The 16,936-nt window shown below is 47.0% G+C and overlaps 1 protein-coding gene across 2 annotated transcripts in view; it reads right to left on the bottom strand.

Annotated features, from left to right (window-relative positions):
- The window catches only part of SV2C (synaptic vesicle glycoprotein 2C), a 219,047-nt gene extending 206,009 nt beyond the window's left edge, over positions 1–13,038 (bottom strand). The window contains exon 1 of one of the 2 annotated variants that reach the window (XM_070468565.1): positions 12,602–13,038. The gene's annotated coding sequence lies outside the window, so the exon portion shown is untranslated. Of the gene's footprint in view, positions 1–11,771; positions 11,857–12,601 lie in introns of those variants that run through there. The other variant, XM_070468566.1, reaches the window with a different exon arrangement.
- Between the last annotated feature and the right edge of the window lie 3,898 nt (positions 13,039–16,936).

Genomic DNA, 16,936 nt, shown 5'->3' with positions numbered 1-16,936 from the left:
ACCAATGCCTGTCTCATGAGCTCTCTCCCCTGCAATCACCCTGAAGGACAGAAGGGGCAACGTCTGCCATAATCTGACAAATTCACACAAAGGCAGGCAGAGACGTGATATGGACCGAATAAGGGCCACGGCTGTCGCAAAATAAAATCCCTGTCATCAAAACTCAAGTTGAGGCGTTCTTTTATCCTTTCAGATTCAGTTCAGTTCAGTTCACTCGCTCGTCATGTCCAACTCTTTGCAACCCCATGAATCACAGAACAACAGGCATCCCTGTCCATCACCAACTCCCCAAATTTACTCAAACTCAAGTTCATCGAGTCGGTGATGCCATCCAGCCATCTCATCCTCTGTCATTCCCTTCTCCTCCCGTGCTCAATCTTTCCCAACATCAGGGTCTTTTCCAATGAGTTGACTCTTCGCATCAGGTGACCAAAGTATTGGAGTTTCAGCTTCAGCATCTGTCCTTCCAATGAACACCCAGGACTGATCTCCTTTAGGATGGACTGCTTGGATCTCCTTGCAGTCCAAGAAACTTTCAAGAGTATTCTCCAACACCACAGTTCAAAAGCATCAATTTTTCGGTGCTCAGGTTTCTTGATAGTCCAACTCTCACATCCATACATGACCACTGGAAAAACCATAGCCTTGACCAGATGGACCTTTGCAGGCAAAGTAATGTCTCTGCTTTTTAATATGCTGTCTAGGTTGGTCATAACTTTCCTTCCAAGGAGTAAGTGTCTTTTAATTTCATGGTTGCAATCACCATCTGCAGTGACTTTGGAGCCCCCCCCCCAAAAAAAGTCTGACACTGTTTCCACTGTTTCCCCATCTATTTCCCATGAAGTGATGGGACCAGATGCCATGATCTTTGTTTTCTGAATGTTAAGTTTTAAGCCAACTTTTTCACTCTCTTCTTTCACTTTCATCAAGAGGCTCTTTAGTTCCTCTTCACTTTCTGCCATAAGGGTGGTGTCATCTGCATATCTGAGGTTATTGATATTTCTCCCGGCAATCTTGATTCAGCTTGTGCTTCTTCCAGCCCAGGGTTTCTCATATGTACTCTGCATATAAGTTAAATAAGCAGGGTGACAATACACAGCCTTGACATACTCCTTTTCCTATTTGGAACCAGTCTGTTGTTCCATGTCCAGTTCTAACTGTTGCTTCCTGACCTGCATGTAGATTTCTCAAGAGGCAGGTCAGGTGGTCTGGTATTCCCATCTCTTTCAGAATTTTCCATAGTTTATTGTGATCCACACAGTCAAAGGCTTTGGCATAGTCAATAAAGCAGAAATAGATGTTTTTCTGGAACTCTCTTGCTTTTTTGATGATCCAGCAGATGTTGGCAATTTGATCTCTGGTTCCTCTGCCTTTTCTAAAACTAGCTTGAACATCTGGAAGTTCATGGGTTCACGTATTGCTGAAGCCTGGCTTGGAGAATTTTGAGCATTACTTTACTAGTGTGTGAGATGAGTGCAATTGTGCAGTAGTTCGAGCATTCTTTGGCATTGCCTTTCTTTGGGATTGGAATGAAAACTGACCTTTTGCAGTCCTGTGGCCACTGCTGAGTTTTCCAAATTTGCTGGCATATTGAGTGCAGCACTTTCACAGCATCATCTTTCAGGATTTGAAATAGCTCAACTGGAATTCCATCACCTCCACTAGCTTTGTTAGCAGTGATGCTTTCTAAGGCCCACTTAACTTCACACTCCATGATATCTGGCTCTAGGTGAGTGATCACACCATCGTGATTATCTAGGTTGTGAAGATCTTTTTTGTACAGTTCTTCTGTGTATTCTTGCCACCTCTTCTTAATATCTTCTGCTTCTGTTAGGTCCATACCATTTCTGTCCTTTATCGAACCCATCTTTGCATGAAATGTTCCCTTGCTATCTCTAATTTTCTTGAAGAGATCTCTAGTCTTTCCCATTCTGCTGTTTTCCTTTATTTCTTTGCTCTTTGCACTGATCGCTGAGGAAGGCTTTCTTATCTCTCCTTGCTATTCTTTGGAACTCTGCATTCAAATAAGAATATCTTTCCTTTTCTCCTTTACTTTTCGCTTCTCTTCTTTTCACACAATATTACAAACACAGATATCATTAAATAATCGGTAGGCCCACAGAAAGCCCATAAGTATTTAATTTTTGTCAACATTTTTGCCTTCAGATAACTTGGTATCTTCTACAAACCTCTCTATCATTTACACATATTAAAAATTAATTAAATGTATCTATCATTCTATCTACTTACTAACGTTCTGAATTTTTAGGGTTGTGTTATAATGATAAATAAAAGAAATAGTGAGCTTTAAAAATTGCATATAACCACAGGCAATGATTATAGGTTCAAATGGGTAAGGACTCATTTTAAGTAATTCATATATACTTTTTAACATCTTCAGATAACACTGCATGACTCTGTAAAGTTTCTAGAATCTTTACAAAAAACTAAGCCTATAACAGCCAAAGGAGTGAAGAGAATAAATTAGATACAAGAACCACAGGGTTCACAAAATAAAAACAAAGCAATGATTGTAAAATTGTACATAACTATGCAATAAATTTGACAACCTGGCTAAAATTGCCAATTTTTTTTTAAGGCTGCTTACCAAAACTGACACAAGAAGAAATAGAAATTTTAAAATTCTAGAGCCTTTATCTATTAAAAAGAAATCATTTTGTAATTATTCAGGGGCTTAAAAGCAGAAGACAAAATTCCATACATATTCATGTGCAATTTCAGCAAGCTGGGAAGAGAAGGAAACTTAAGAATCCGGTGTGAGTGGCTGTCAAATGACAGAACTGCCCACGGGGGACGCAGACCACGGGCAGAGCTGCCCTGTGGCCAGCAGCATGGAGAAAACCTTCTCTGACTCTAGCACGCTGTTGACTGGTCGTCTGGGAGTCCAGAGGCAGCCTTCTGGTACAGCCGTGACGTTCTAATGTGCTTCGGCAGTTGTAAGGCTCTGTCAAGCAGTTTCTCTGATGGTGGGCATGAAGAAACAAGGCACCTGGGCAGGTTAGGGAGAGTCGGGGCGTCTCTGGTGGCTCAGGCAGTAAACTATCTGCCTGCAACGAGGGAGACCTGGGTTTGATCCCTGGGTCGGGAAGATCCCCTGGGGAAGGGAATGGCAACCCACTCCAGTATTCTTGCCTGGAGAATCCCATGGACAGAGGAGCCTGGTGGGCTACGGTCCATTGGGTCACAAAGAGTCGGATATGACTGAGCAACTAACACTTAAGAGCCACGTTAAGCACGTCCAAAGGACTGAACTCAGAACAGCAGAAGGGGGTTATGACTAAAACGGACACCCAAGGGGCTTCTGGGGCGCAATCTGCTCCATGGTCTGGGTGTTGTTTAAAAACATGTGCTAAGTTTATAAACATCAATTCAGCCATACCCTTCTAAAAAGCACACTTTTCTGTGTATTATACTTCAATAAAATAAGATTTTTTAATAATTTAAAATATATTTAGCCCCTATGTGTCCAGTGCCAGGAGTTAGAAACATCCCAAAGTTTTGGGCTCTTGCCTTGAAGTTCAAGGGACTCAGAGTCTAGAAACTCTTGAGTTAAGGGACTCAGCTCCAGTGGAAGGGCCACAATGACACAGGATGAGATGCACTTATATCGTACGGCTGCAAGGGGACTGGAGAGGCAGACAAAGGGGCCCGAACTCTGCTGTGGAGGGCCATGAAAAGTGATTTTTAAGCCGAGCCTTGGAGGACAGGTAGGAGCCTCTTCCGTGAACCAACATGCAGATGTTCAGAGTGGGGGTTGGAGAGATGGTGGGAGGGAGGGCATGCCAGGTCCACGAGAAGAGAAGATAGAAAAAGTGCTAACCTCCAATCCTACCAAATACACAGTCACAGCAGAGAATGAAGACCAAGCCAGTCAGTCCTTAAGGAAATCAACCCTGAACATTCATTGGAAGGACTGATGCTGAAGCTCCGATACTTTGGCCACCTTCTGCAAAGAGCCGATTCATTGGAAAAGGCCCTGATGCTGGGAAAGATTGAGGGCAGGAGGGGAAGGGGACAACAGAGGATGAGGTGGTTGGATGGCATCACCAAGTCCATGGACAGGAGTTTGAACAAACTCTTGGAGATGGTGAGGGACAGAGAAGCCTGGCATGCTGCCGTCCGTGGGGTCGCAGAGAGTCAGACATGACTGAGCAACTGAACAACAATAGTAGAATGAATAATGTTCCTCAAAGTAGAATGTGAAGCCTGTTAATCTAGCTTATGACAGCTACTGGACACATAAGATTTATTGATAACAAGGGTGGAAGGAGGTGGGAGGGCCTCAGCTTTAACAAACTAGGTCAGCAACCAGGAGTCCTTCTCACAGGCTACTGTATTGAACATTTATAGATTTGCGCCTTAGTTCACTCAAAATGAAAATAGTTTCATAGGCTACCAAGCTAATTTATGTTCTCAAAACTTTGATTACCTTATTGGCATTATAAACTGGAAAAACATCCACAGGAAAAACCAGCAAGGCTTTCTACCACTTAAACATTGGGACATAATTATATTTATTTAGATACATTTGAGAAATAGCATCACAGGGACATCTTGAAATTAACCTTTACCACCTTTACTGATGCCCTAATTATAAAAGTTAATACGTACCTATTGCTGAAAACTCAAAATGATTGAGAAATATATCAAGTAAAAGTGTCAGATCCTCTCCATATTTTTCCCCAAAGATAATAGTTTGATCTCTTTATCCTTCTAGACTTTTTAATATACCTTAATTTTTTAATAGTGACATGCTGCATATTCTGGCTAATATTAATAAATTGCTATATTTTCCACTAAAACATAATTTCAAAAATAGTTCCAGTACACATCAGTTCACCTCAGTTGTTTCACTGGCAGTGTAGTATTTCAGTATTTAAATGCACTATAATTGACGTGATCATACTCTGATGAGCATGTAAGTTGTTTACAGTTTTCCACTCTTGCAAGTAATGATGCCATAAACAGCCTGACAAAAATGAGAAGATTAATCTGAACATTCTGATACTATGAAGTATGTCTGAAAGGGAAGAACTAAAACGTCTCCCAGGGAAGGACTCATCCCAAGCAAAAGGCAATTTCAGATCCACTATTTATAATGGGCTATTTATAATAGGACTATTATATAGGACTATATAATTATAGTTATATAATATAATATAATTATAGGACATATATATAATTATAATTATAAAATATAATATATGTAATTATATATATTATAGGACTATTTATAATAGGACAGGGGATGAGTGAATGTGAACACAGGACATTGGTCACTCGAAGGGTCCTCTCACCAGCCCGTGTGCATTCACACACTCTCTAAACTCCCTGGGGAGTACATGCCAGAGAGAGTACAAGCCGGAAGCAGCGGATTCTGCAATAGTGGAGCCAGGGCATCCTGGGCGCAGGCAGGCAGGTTTGGAGCACTGCAGTGATGTTGCTGCAGGGCGCTAGGGATGACGACTGCAGGAGTGTCCCCGAGGACTCGGAGAAACAGTGAGAAATCTTTAAAGAAGGCTGGGAATCCACAACTGGGGGGAGAACAGGGCCAGAGAAATGGCTGTAGATGTTATTGTGGGTCTATAACTTCCCTCACACTGATGTGGCCAACAGGAAACCCAGGCCGCAGATTTAATTGGATATTTCAAAAAATAATAATATTTATACTTAAATTACTTGTGTGTTCAATGCTGCTCATACTGTATTTAATGGGTGTAAACTGGGGCAATGCTGTTACGTGTTGAAAAGAAGAATATGAGGGCAAACTTGAGAATGGCTCCAAGGAATCACTGGACAGTCGCTTCTTAAATACAAATACACATGAGTACAAAAATGGCATAAAGAAAAAAATGGTATGCTTAGAACTACTAAAAATAGTAATATTAAGATAAGTGCATCTTAAAACAGGCTGTGAAACTGAAAGTCACTCAGTCGGTGTCCGACTCTTTGCGACCCCAGGGACTACACACTCCATGGAATTCTCCAGGCCAGAATACTGGAGTGGGTAGCCTTTCCATTCTCCAGGGTACCTTCCCAACCCAGGGATCGGACCAGGGTCTGCCGCCTTGCAGGCAGATTTTTACCAGGTGAGCCACAAGGGGAGCCCAAGAACACTGGAGTGGGTAGCCTATCCCTTCTCCAGCGGATCTGCTAGTCAGAGCTTGACATGACAAAGTGGGTCACCTTCTCTACCTACTGCCAAAACGCGTGGCTGTTCTTGCCGCAGAGGCTCCAGTGCTGTGTGACTCATCTGAGTGATTGAGAGCAAAGAACAAACATCTCAGATACCTCTCTGAGAAAAACTGCAACCCTCCAAGATGACTATTTATCTCGGGTGAACCTGCAGATTTTAAAACCTGAGTAGTGGAGGAGACACCTGCCTAAAACAGCTGCTGGTGGTCCCGGTTTTCCTACAAAGGCAGACCTGCAATTCTGAGACCCTGGCTCAGCAACTGCAAGAGCAGCGAGGGGAAAGGAAGGTGACCGAAGGATAGGAGACCTAAGACTAGCTCTTCCAAAGCTCCCGGAGCTTAGGCAAAGATATGGTTACACCTTCTGGTCATAACCAGGTGAAGACAGTCAGGGAGTAGTGCAAGGAACACTGAATTTTGTTCAATCAGTTATAAGCTACAGGGAAACCACAAGTTCTCTGAGTAATGCAAGGTCCTAGAGTCATTATGAAGACAAAATATAAAACTCCCGAGGCACGTGCTATATACAAACGTGCACAGGTTACCGGGACGCACAGCGTAACTGGCAAGGTCCAATGTGAACGGAAAACGGGGGGTGCTTTGTTCAAGGAATTTCAGAAGGCGATGGCAGAGCATAAGTCAAACAAAAGAGCCTCCCTAGGACTTCCCCGGGGGCTCAGTGGTAAAGAACCCACTTGCCAATGCAGGAGACACAGGAGACGTGGGTTCGGTCCCTGGGTCGGGAAGACCCCCTGGAGAAGGAAATGGTAACCCATTCCAGTGTTCTTGCCTGGAAAATCCCATGGACAGAGAAGCCTGCCAGGCTACAGTCAACGGGGTCACAAAAGAGTTGGACACGACTGAACACACACACACGCACAAGTGACTGTGACTATACACACAACAGACCCATGAACCAGCCCCAGAAATCGCTGTTCACCAGATGGGTGCACTGCTATAACTGCATGGTTGAGTCTCCAGAGCACCTTGCCTTTGGTTAAACAGTCCAGAAACATTCAGGATTGCATTACAATAAAAGGAAGTAGGATTTCATATATTAAAAAGGAACGCTTTCATTTTACAAGACAAACATTGGGAGAAGAGAAAAGTTACCTTTTAGTGTACAGTGCCTACAAGGTAGGAGCTTTATGTATATTTTTCCTATTTAGCCTTCACACACAACCCTAAAAAGTAGATATAAAAACATCTTTTCACAGCTTAAGAAATTAAGGCTCTGAGAGGTTAAGAAACTTGTCTATGGTTACACCATTTTTCTCAAACAGCTCATTAATTCATCTGATAACGTTTCCTGAGCTCCTTCTAGGGAGAAAACAGCAAGATAAAACAACCACCTCTCCCCAGTCCTGTCTGTGGCTTCTTTGAGTTTAACAACTTAGTCAGGAGAGAGAGCTATTCATGAAAGAATCTCATTTTTTTAAAAAGAGAAATGCAAAATTAATGAACTTTATAAACAGAGTTGCCAGATTTAGCAAATAAAAATACAGAATGTCTAGATAAGTTGAAATTTCATATAAATAATAATGCTTAATATGGCTCATGCAGTATTTGAGACATTTATGTTAAAATTCAAATTTGACTGAGCATGCTCTTTTTCTCTGACAAGCTTACGGATAAGGAAAAGCACACTGTGATGGGAGAGGGCATTTTAACCTCACAAAAGCGGCTCAGGAGGCTTCTTCAGGAAGAGAAAGCTGGACTGGAACCTAAATAACATAGGGCAGTAACACGAGGAAGGCAGGCTGGAGCAAGAGATGAGGTTGCCACAGCAGGAGAAGACGGGTGTTTGAAAGCTTCTGGGATGGGAGAGGTTCGGGGTTATGTAACCCGAGGTTATGGTAAGTGAGCTGGGGCTAGGCCACCCAGAGCCTTGCAGACTTTGAAGGCCAAGGTTTTCAGTCTTTATGCCAGTAGACAGACCCGTCATACGTCATGCTCCCTCGGCCTATGCCCGTCTGTCTCCAGATCCTCCCGAACACAGACTTCACTCTGCCTCTGCCTCTTACCAAAGAAGCCAGACATCTCGAAACCTGCCTTGCCAAGCCAGAATGCGACTCCTGTGGAAGTTTCGAGCAGATATTCCATCAGCACCACAGAGAACAACACAGCTTAGACAGTCCATGTGTTCCGGGTCCCTGCTGCACGGCCAAGGACTGTTCAAGTGTTCCTGCAACTGTGGTCCCCAAACGACAGCGTCCAACCCACGGGACAGCGCCTGACAAACCGCACACTCGGGGCAACCCAGGAAACCACGCGTTTGGGATGCCTGGGATGGGGCTCAGAAATCTCCACCTGGACAAGCGACCTGGGGGAGCACACGGCTGTTCTAGAAATCTGATCTATTAGACTCTTCTAGGACTTCTAGTTCACAGGGTTCTCAAAGAATGGGAAATGACGGGAGAAAGCACTTTACCTTGTCATAAATCTCATCCGTGCTCTTAAATTATAAGAAGGCCTGAGTGCTCTAAGAAGACTAAAGCCCATCAATACAGTTTACAGTGTCTGCTTCAAATCATTTGTATTACCTACTGTCCGCAGGGAAAGATACAGCAGGCACGGTGTGCTCTAGGTGGTCAAGAGAAAACATGTAAAGTGTTGTCATGTTAAATTGAACTCAATATTCACTTTACATTAAACTGAGATTATTATTTCTCAACTCTGGTCTTTTAAAAATGTTTTAACTCATACCCCTCATGGCATAATACAAAATCTAGCAGACTGATTACAAATACACAGCCCATGTTCCCATGTAAAATTTCAATGAGTTAATTTTAAAAATCACTTATATTCTATTTATAAGAAAAGTTCAAATTTAAAATATTATGTATTATATATTTCTTATATTTTATGGAGGGAAAGAACATTAGAACCAGAAAGGACCAAACCATCCAATCCAGCCCTCTAAGTTCATCTCATTTTGTTCACTTCTTTCCAGGGAAACCACCTGATATACAATGACTACTGACCTTTCCTAATTACAAGGGGTGTTTCAGATAAACTATATAGTGTCTTTGTACCCTCATTCCAGCAAGAATTAAGACATTAACTTCATCCTCCCTTGTTATTTCAGTTGTGTCCAAAAAAAAGAAGCTTCCAATTTTATCCACTGCAACATTTTACACTGGCTACTCAACAGAGATGTAATTTAAAAAGTAAAACTCAAATTAATTTAGCACTGTTGTACCAAAGCTGCATGAAGTTGATGGGGGGGGGGGGTGCCTCTCCTAGGTTTACAAACAGACTTCATCGAAATGATGAATTTGTGTTAAATGAATAATGGTATCCATGTCATAAACCATGGCTCAGACAGAAACCTCAGCAACATGGAACCAAGAAGCAGTGATGAATCATAGATTTTTCTCCTGATAGAGCTGCATAGAATTAAAAGGACATTTTAACTTTTACTCTTCACAGAAATCTACCATTATGCATGAGTAACGTAAATAACAACACAGTGACCTGATTTGGAAGGCATTCAGATGTTTTTATTCATGAAATATGTCATCAAGAAGTCTACCTCCGAATAAGAGCTAATATCCCTAATTACAGGAAATGGATTTTCTGGTACTTGTGGTCAGGTAATATACTGCACATTTTGATGTCTTCTGCAGTAATCGTCTTGAGGGTGGAAACTACATCCTGTTTTCTGAGGGACCTTCCACCCTTACAGAATATGACAGTATTAATAATGAGTAGGATTTTTACCTAAAAGCTCCTAGGCTAGTATGATGCTCCGACCCAAGGCTACTTTCAAATGTCATTGGGTCATGAAAAATAAATTTAATTTCTCCACTACATCACCAAAACACTCAGATGCAATCCATAGCTTCCCCCCCCCCCACCCCGCCCCTCTCCTCCAGACAGCCAGCAGCTAATGGCATTTGATTTTATATTAGACTGCTAGGAAAAGTCTATTGTCTGCATTTGCTGACACTGAAGGCCAAATTTCATTAAAGGAACAGTGCCGGAGAAAGTCGCCAGACTTTTTGAAAATATATGTTTTCTCTTTCCTTAAAGGGATTTTGTTTTATAACATTTTCCATTCATACAGAATATGTACGTCCATAACTCTCTGAGACGCTCTCTTTTGTCCTCAAAACAACTTTTTAATAAGAGCTAGTCTCAGCTATTTTTCACATTTCTCAAACACGGAGGATGAACCCAAAAGGGTAAGTCACTTGCCCATAACATAAGGTGGTGACATAACACAATACTTGGGGAAAATGAGACTAGGATCTTTTACTCTGTTCTCTTTAATAACTATGCCCTCCTTTCTCCCGTTAGCCCCTCAACTCCATCACCCCTTCAATCCTTCTGCCACACATCCTGCCGATGTGGGCTCATTCAGGAAAGCCGGTAGAAAAATCTTTGCCATTAGGTTTCCAGAAAGTGGGGTCCTTTTGTTAATACATAGGAAGAAATGTGGCTGGGCTTTTTATCCTTTACCAGAGAATGCACTTGCAGTAAGGTTTTCAACACATTTTTAGGAGGAACGCGAGCACATCGTTTTGCAAGCCTTTCTCAAGCTCCACTTAGAGGCCGGGCCTCCTAACAAAACTCCTGAAGAACGGTGAAGGAATGGATCAGAGCTACAGAATCCGAAGAACCTCAGCATCAAAGCTTTCACAGGAAAACTGGCCGGGAGCACGAGGCCTTTTGGAACCGGCCACTGAAAATGAGCGGATGCAGGATTAATACCCAATTCTCCCCCAGGATTAAGGATAGGAATGGAACTGAAACAACTTTCCTTCTCGCCCTGTCAGTCGGTTAAGAATGAAGGGAGGAGGTCCAGAGTCGGAGGAGACCGTCAGGGAATCCCTGTCGCGGCGCCTCAAAAGACGCTCCATCTTCTCGGTCCCCGGGGAGCTTCCGGCCGCTGCGGCGCCTTGGCGGCACTGCGGTGCACTGCGGAGCCGCCGGCCGGCCCGCGACCGGGGCCCTGCGGGGCTTCCCTCGCCGCCGGGCGCCGCCGCCCGCCCGCCTGCCCCCGCCGCAGTCCGCCGGTGCCCGCCTCCACCCGCGCCTCCCCTGGTCGCCGCGGCCCGCGCCGGGGGCGCCGCAGGACATCCATCCTGCGAGAGCCTTTGACGCACACACGCGCGCTCCCAGACGGAGACTCCGCTGCCTCCCGCATCCCCCGCCCTCGCCCCCGCTCGCGGGCCCGTATTTGCATCACTGGCACACGCAGCCAGTGACGCGAGCGCTCTCCATCACCCCCCACCTCGCCCGCTCCGCCGCCCCGACTCGCCCACCCCGGCTCGGGCCGTCCCGGCCGCACCTCCAGCCCGTGTGACTCAGCCCCTCCCTCTCCGCCCCCGCGAAGGCTCTGGGTGAAGCATCTGCGGCGGGGTGCCCGCTGCCCCCCAGCCAAGTTCATCACCGTATTCCGCAGTCCTGGTGGGCCCAGCCCCAGGCGGTCCCCTCGGCACGCTGGAGGAAAGTCTTCCCAGTTCTAGAACCCAGAAGCGGGGGGAAAGAGCCCGCCAAGAGAAAGGGTCAGTGAGGTGGGGGAATCGCCTCCGCCGCCCTGCTCAGCACCTGAAATCACTTCGGTAGTTTATTTGCAGGTGACGGCCCCTCTCCCCGCGGAGCTTCACACCAGTGGAGCTCTGTCGCCGCGCCTGGCGCACAGTGAGCGCTCAGTCGGGTTTTACTGAATGAAGGCACAGTGTGGTCGAGCGCAGACACTCACAGACAGCCCCGCGGCTTTCCGGGCTCCCCAGCCCTCGCTTGTTCTCCTGCGGACACTAGACGCGGCTTCGAAGGTCTGAGCCGAGAACAGTCTTTACATCCCAGGTGTTTCTTTTAGGCTCCCGCAGCGCCCACTGCGGCTGCCTCCGATCTCCCGCCGCCCGCCCCTCGGCAAAGGGATTCCCGGCTAAAAAGTTGAGCCCAAGGCTGGGTTGCGGCACAAGGGTACCGGCGAGGCGCGGTCGGACATCCGGCCAGGGTTTCGGAGCTTCTGGTTTTAAAGCAGCCTCCTCCTGCCCATCGAATCACAAAAGCAAAGGATAGTGGAGGTCCCTGCAGAAGGCGGGCGCGGCCCCCGCAACCGCCGCAGCTGCCCACCTTCCTCCGTCGGGAATCGAGGATAAAGCGCTCCCGCTTCCCCCACAACAACCCCAGGCAACCGGGGGTCACTGTCTGCTTTACCCCTACTTCCTCGATCCTGCTCCCGCAAAGGCATCCGGCCGGCCGGGCAGCACCTCGCACCTGCAACCACCTTCCCGTGGGCGGGTGGGGCAAAGTTGCTTTATCTAAAAGGCCACGAAAAGTTCCCCAGGCTGCAGCGCTCGGCCTGCGGGTCCCGGAGGGACAAGAAGTAGCGGCGGGAAAATCCGCCACCGCTGCCAGGGTCCCTTACTCACCGCGCCAGCAGCCGGGCACCCACTCCCTAGGACAGAGTCAAGCCTTCAGCCTTCAGCCTCGCTCCTCCGGGGCGCCTCCGTCTGCCGCGCTCTCCCGCAGCGCGCGGAGTGGCGACTCCTCGGAGCCGGTCAGCCGCGAGAGGCGGGGCGGGTGAGCGGCTCGGGGCTCGCCCGCTGCGGTCCTCCTCCTCCGCCGCCGCCTCGCCTCGCCTCCGCCCCCCGGTGCTGCAGTGCCGGGCGGCGGCGTGGCGAGAATACGAGCGGCGCGCGGGGAGGGAGTCACGGCGCGCGGGGGCGGCGGCGGCCGCGCACGACTCGCTGCGGGGCGGGCCAGCGCGCTCCGGGGAGTCGGCGTCCTGGGCGCTGCGGCGGCGCGGGATGGGGGCGGGTAGGGTCACCCCCCAGTCGCAGGTACTTTTGGAGAAGTCAGGGCTCCGAGTTCGCAGCAGGAGGGTGAAAACGGACCCAATCCTTAGTTAGTCACTGGGTGTGACGGTGCGTTGCGCACCTGGGGGCGGCGCCCGGAGTCTGTCCGGTGGGACCACACGGAATCCCGAGTGTGGGAGCCCGCTGGTGCCTAGGGGGAAAAGGCGCGCCTCCAGTTTCTGGGGCCTGGGGGCTGGCCTGTTTAACTTTGACTGGCTTCCCCGGGAGCCACCAGGCCGGGCTAGGTGGCCCCAGCTCCCCCTCCTCGCCCCCCCTCGCTGACATACAAGTGGAGGCGAATCTTGGGGCGCAGCTGAAGCAAACGGGAGGAAACTTTGCCGGTTGCCTGGGGTCACCCCAATGCTAGGTAGGGCCAGACAGCCGGACTCACAGGCAGACATCTGAAATGGCCTTTGGGGGGGAAGGTACCTAATAATTTTTTTTTAATTGTTTTAACAGCCAGGGGAATTTTGTTAGTATTTTCAGTAACATTTCGCCCCTTTCAGTGCTGGGGACGCCAGCAGGAGTTCTCCCCCATTTCAAAGTGGCGCGGTTCAGCAGCTCCGGAGAAACCTGCCCCGACGAGGCCACACCCGGGGCTGGAGCGGCCACCAAGGCAGCGCAGAGGGGGGCGTTGCTTCCCGTGGACCCCCGGCCGCCGCCCCTTCTTCCCCCTCCTCCCCCCATCTCCGATGCTGCCCGCTGGACGCTGCGGGAAGCAGGGCTTCCCCTATCCCCGACCCAACCAGCTCCGCGCTCACACTGAACTAAAGCGGGCTGGGAATCAGCTGCAGAGGCAGGTGCCTTCCCGCTGATCACTGCTCGGGTGATGGGTGACCTGAAACGAGAGAAAGTACAGTGCCTGTGTAGGCTTCCGTGAGTGGAAATCACACACACACACACACACACACACACACACACAGAGTCTATCTGCCAGTATGTTCTATTCATGTAAATGTGCCTGGATGATTGAATGGATGGATGTGTGGATATAAATGTAAATACTACATGAGGGGAAACAAGGTCTCTGGCACCTAAGGCAGCCTGCAGCCCAGAGAGGGTGATGGGCACGTGAGGCTGTTCACCCTCGGCAGTGCCATAATGTGAGCTTACCGCTTGGTCTATGCCACGACGCCTCATAACTGTGGAGGGAAGAAAATACAATCAATCCTTGGCCTGTAACTTGCCTTTCTCTCCATTTTGGGTACTCCAGAATTTAAGATATGATTCCCATGTACCATAGAACCTCACCTGCTGCACTGGTCTTGAAAACCTTTCCTGGGTCTCGTTTTGGTTAAAGATTTTGCAATTTGTAACCATGTGTGGTCCTGAAAAGTGGTCAGGCAACATGAAAATCAGGGAGCATACTCATTTCATTTCATGGATCCTTCTGCATTAACAAATTATTTAAGTTAATTGTATAGGCTAAGGGCTTCCCTTGTGGTTCAGCTGGTAAAGAATCCCCCACTCCAACCCACTATGTGGGAGACCTGGGTTCGATCCTTGGGTTGGGAATATCCCCTGGAGAAGGGAAAGGCTACCCACTCCAGTATTCTGGCCTGGAGAATTCCATGGACTATATAGGCCATGGGGTTGCAAAGAGTCAGACAGGACTAAGCGACTTTCACTTTACTTCACTTCATATAGGCTAAAGGTCTTTCCAGGTGACACTAGTGGTAAAGAACCTGCCTGCCAACGCAGGTTAGTCTAAGAGATGCCTGTTGGATCCCTGGGTCAGTAAGATCCCCTGGAGAAGGGGATGGCAATCTACTCCATTCTTCCTGCCTGGAGAATCCCATGGACAGAGGAGCCTGGTGGGCTACAGTCCATGGGGTTGCACAGAGTCAGACATGACTGAAGCGACTTAGCATGACATATAGGCTAAAATTATTGTTGTTACCTTCAGAAGGAAAATATATCTCATGAGGGTGCCTATAAATCCAGTATTAGAAATAAAATTGTAAAAATTAAAAAAAATCATGTCTTACCCAGATTGCTTATGTTATTACATATGTATGTGTGTATGTGCATAATTTTGAGCTGCCATTTGCAAAATGTGCTGGTAATTCATTGGGTTTTCAAGTGGATACCCTCTTGAGGACTCCCCCCCCCCCAAATGTTATGGTATAATGGGTTATGTCTCCAGTGACAGAAGTTCAGAAAACTGTGAAACAAACATTAAAAATGATCAATGTGCTGTTATTCTCTCTCCCTTAAATCATTCCCCTGTGCTGTCTATGGAAGATATTTAAAGGAGTGTATAAATTTTTCTTGCTGCTGAATTTTCATGTCTTGATGCACTTGAAGATAACAGCTCCTACAGGAAAATTCCTGAGTGTATGTTTGCAGGAAATGGCCAATTTAAGACCAGGTCCTGCTGGAGGAGGGTTTTTGCATGTTGTCTCTCTGGAGCAGAGCTTGTCTCTTGAGAGCACTCACATGATGGTGTGCAGAGGCCCCTTGGCTAGTCCCTCCGCAGCCACTCTCATTTTGAGGTCTCACCTAGTGCACCTCTTGGCCCCAGGCCTGTTGGATCAGACACTCAGAGCTGTCATCTTCATGCCTTCATTACCAAAGACATGTTTCTCTCCTTAAAGCACGTGTCCTGTAGGCGCTGATGGAAGGTAAAGTGAACACCTTCCTTGTCCCCACAAATTCCAGTGTTCTGAAGTCACTACACACTTACAAATCAGGAATTGTGTTCCTTCGTATAGTGGGTGCTTGTGATGCTACAAAGCAAGCTGTTAAAGACACCTAAGGAGATCAAAGATCCATCCTCATGTCTACAAAATGGGCTCAATAAAAATAATTCTTACTCAGCACAGATGCCATATTGATTAAAACCGATAACATACTCAAGAAGCACAGTGCCTAGCACATGGTGGGCACAGAATAGTTCCCTTTCCCCTTTTACTAACCAGAGTGAGGTTTTACACAGGCTCTGCCCTGGAGCACTAGCCCTGTATGAAGGTGCTCCTGCAAGCTCAAAGGATCCTCTAGCTTCCAGAACTGGAGTCTAGAGAGAGCCTCACGCACTCAGTCCAAGGCTACACCTCTCCAGTTCTCCTTACTTTCCTCATCAGGGATCAAAAGCAAGGCATAGACACCCACCCTTCTTACCCCCAAAACTCAGAGTTTCCCAACACTGTTTTGAACCTAATCTCATTAAGCCTTTCAGTTCAGTCGATCAGTCGTGTCCGAGTCTTTGCAACCCCATGAACCGCAGCAGTTCTCCAGTTCTTGTATCACTGTCTGGAATTAAGCAGGTGATATCCTTCTTGTTCCTTATTGCTGCTTCCAAAACATTCTTCATCCCTTCTCTCTAAAACCTGCAGCTTTGAATCTTACCTTATCAGATTATTTCAGCCATTACTTTTAAAAATTGAAGTACAGTTAATTTACAATATAGTGTTAAGTTTCAGGTGTACAGAAAGTGTTCAGTTACATATATGTGTATATATATATATATATTTCATATTCTTTTCCATCATCAGTTCAGTTCAGTTGCTCAGTTGTGTCCAACTCTTTTCGACCCCATGAACCGCAGCACATCAGGCCTCCCTGTCCATCACCAACTCCCGGAGTTTACCCAGACTCATCTCCGTGGAGTCAGTGATGCCATCTAACCATCTCATCCCCTTCTCCTCCTGCCTTCTATCTTTCCCAATATCAGGGTCTTTTCAAATGAGCCAGCTCTTTGCATCAGGTGGCCAAAAGATTGGAGTTTCAGCTTCAGCATCAGTCTTTCCAATGAACACCAGGACTGATTTCCTTTAGGATGGACTGATTGGATCTCCTTGATGTCCAAGGGACTCTCAAGAGTCTTCTCCAACACCACAGTTCAAAAGCATCAATTATTTGGCGCTCAGCTTTCTCTATAGTCCAACTCTCACATCCATACATGACCAC

The sequence above is a fragment of the Odocoileus virginianus genome, chromosome 6 (genome assembly GCF_023699985.2).
Source record: "Odocoileus virginianus isolate 20LAN1187 ecotype Illinois chromosome 6, Ovbor_1.2, whole genome shotgun sequence".
NCBI lineage: Eukaryota > Metazoa > Chordata > Mammalia > Artiodactyla > Cervidae > Odocoileus > Odocoileus virginianus.
This window is presented reverse-complemented; position numbering and strand designations above follow the sequence as displayed.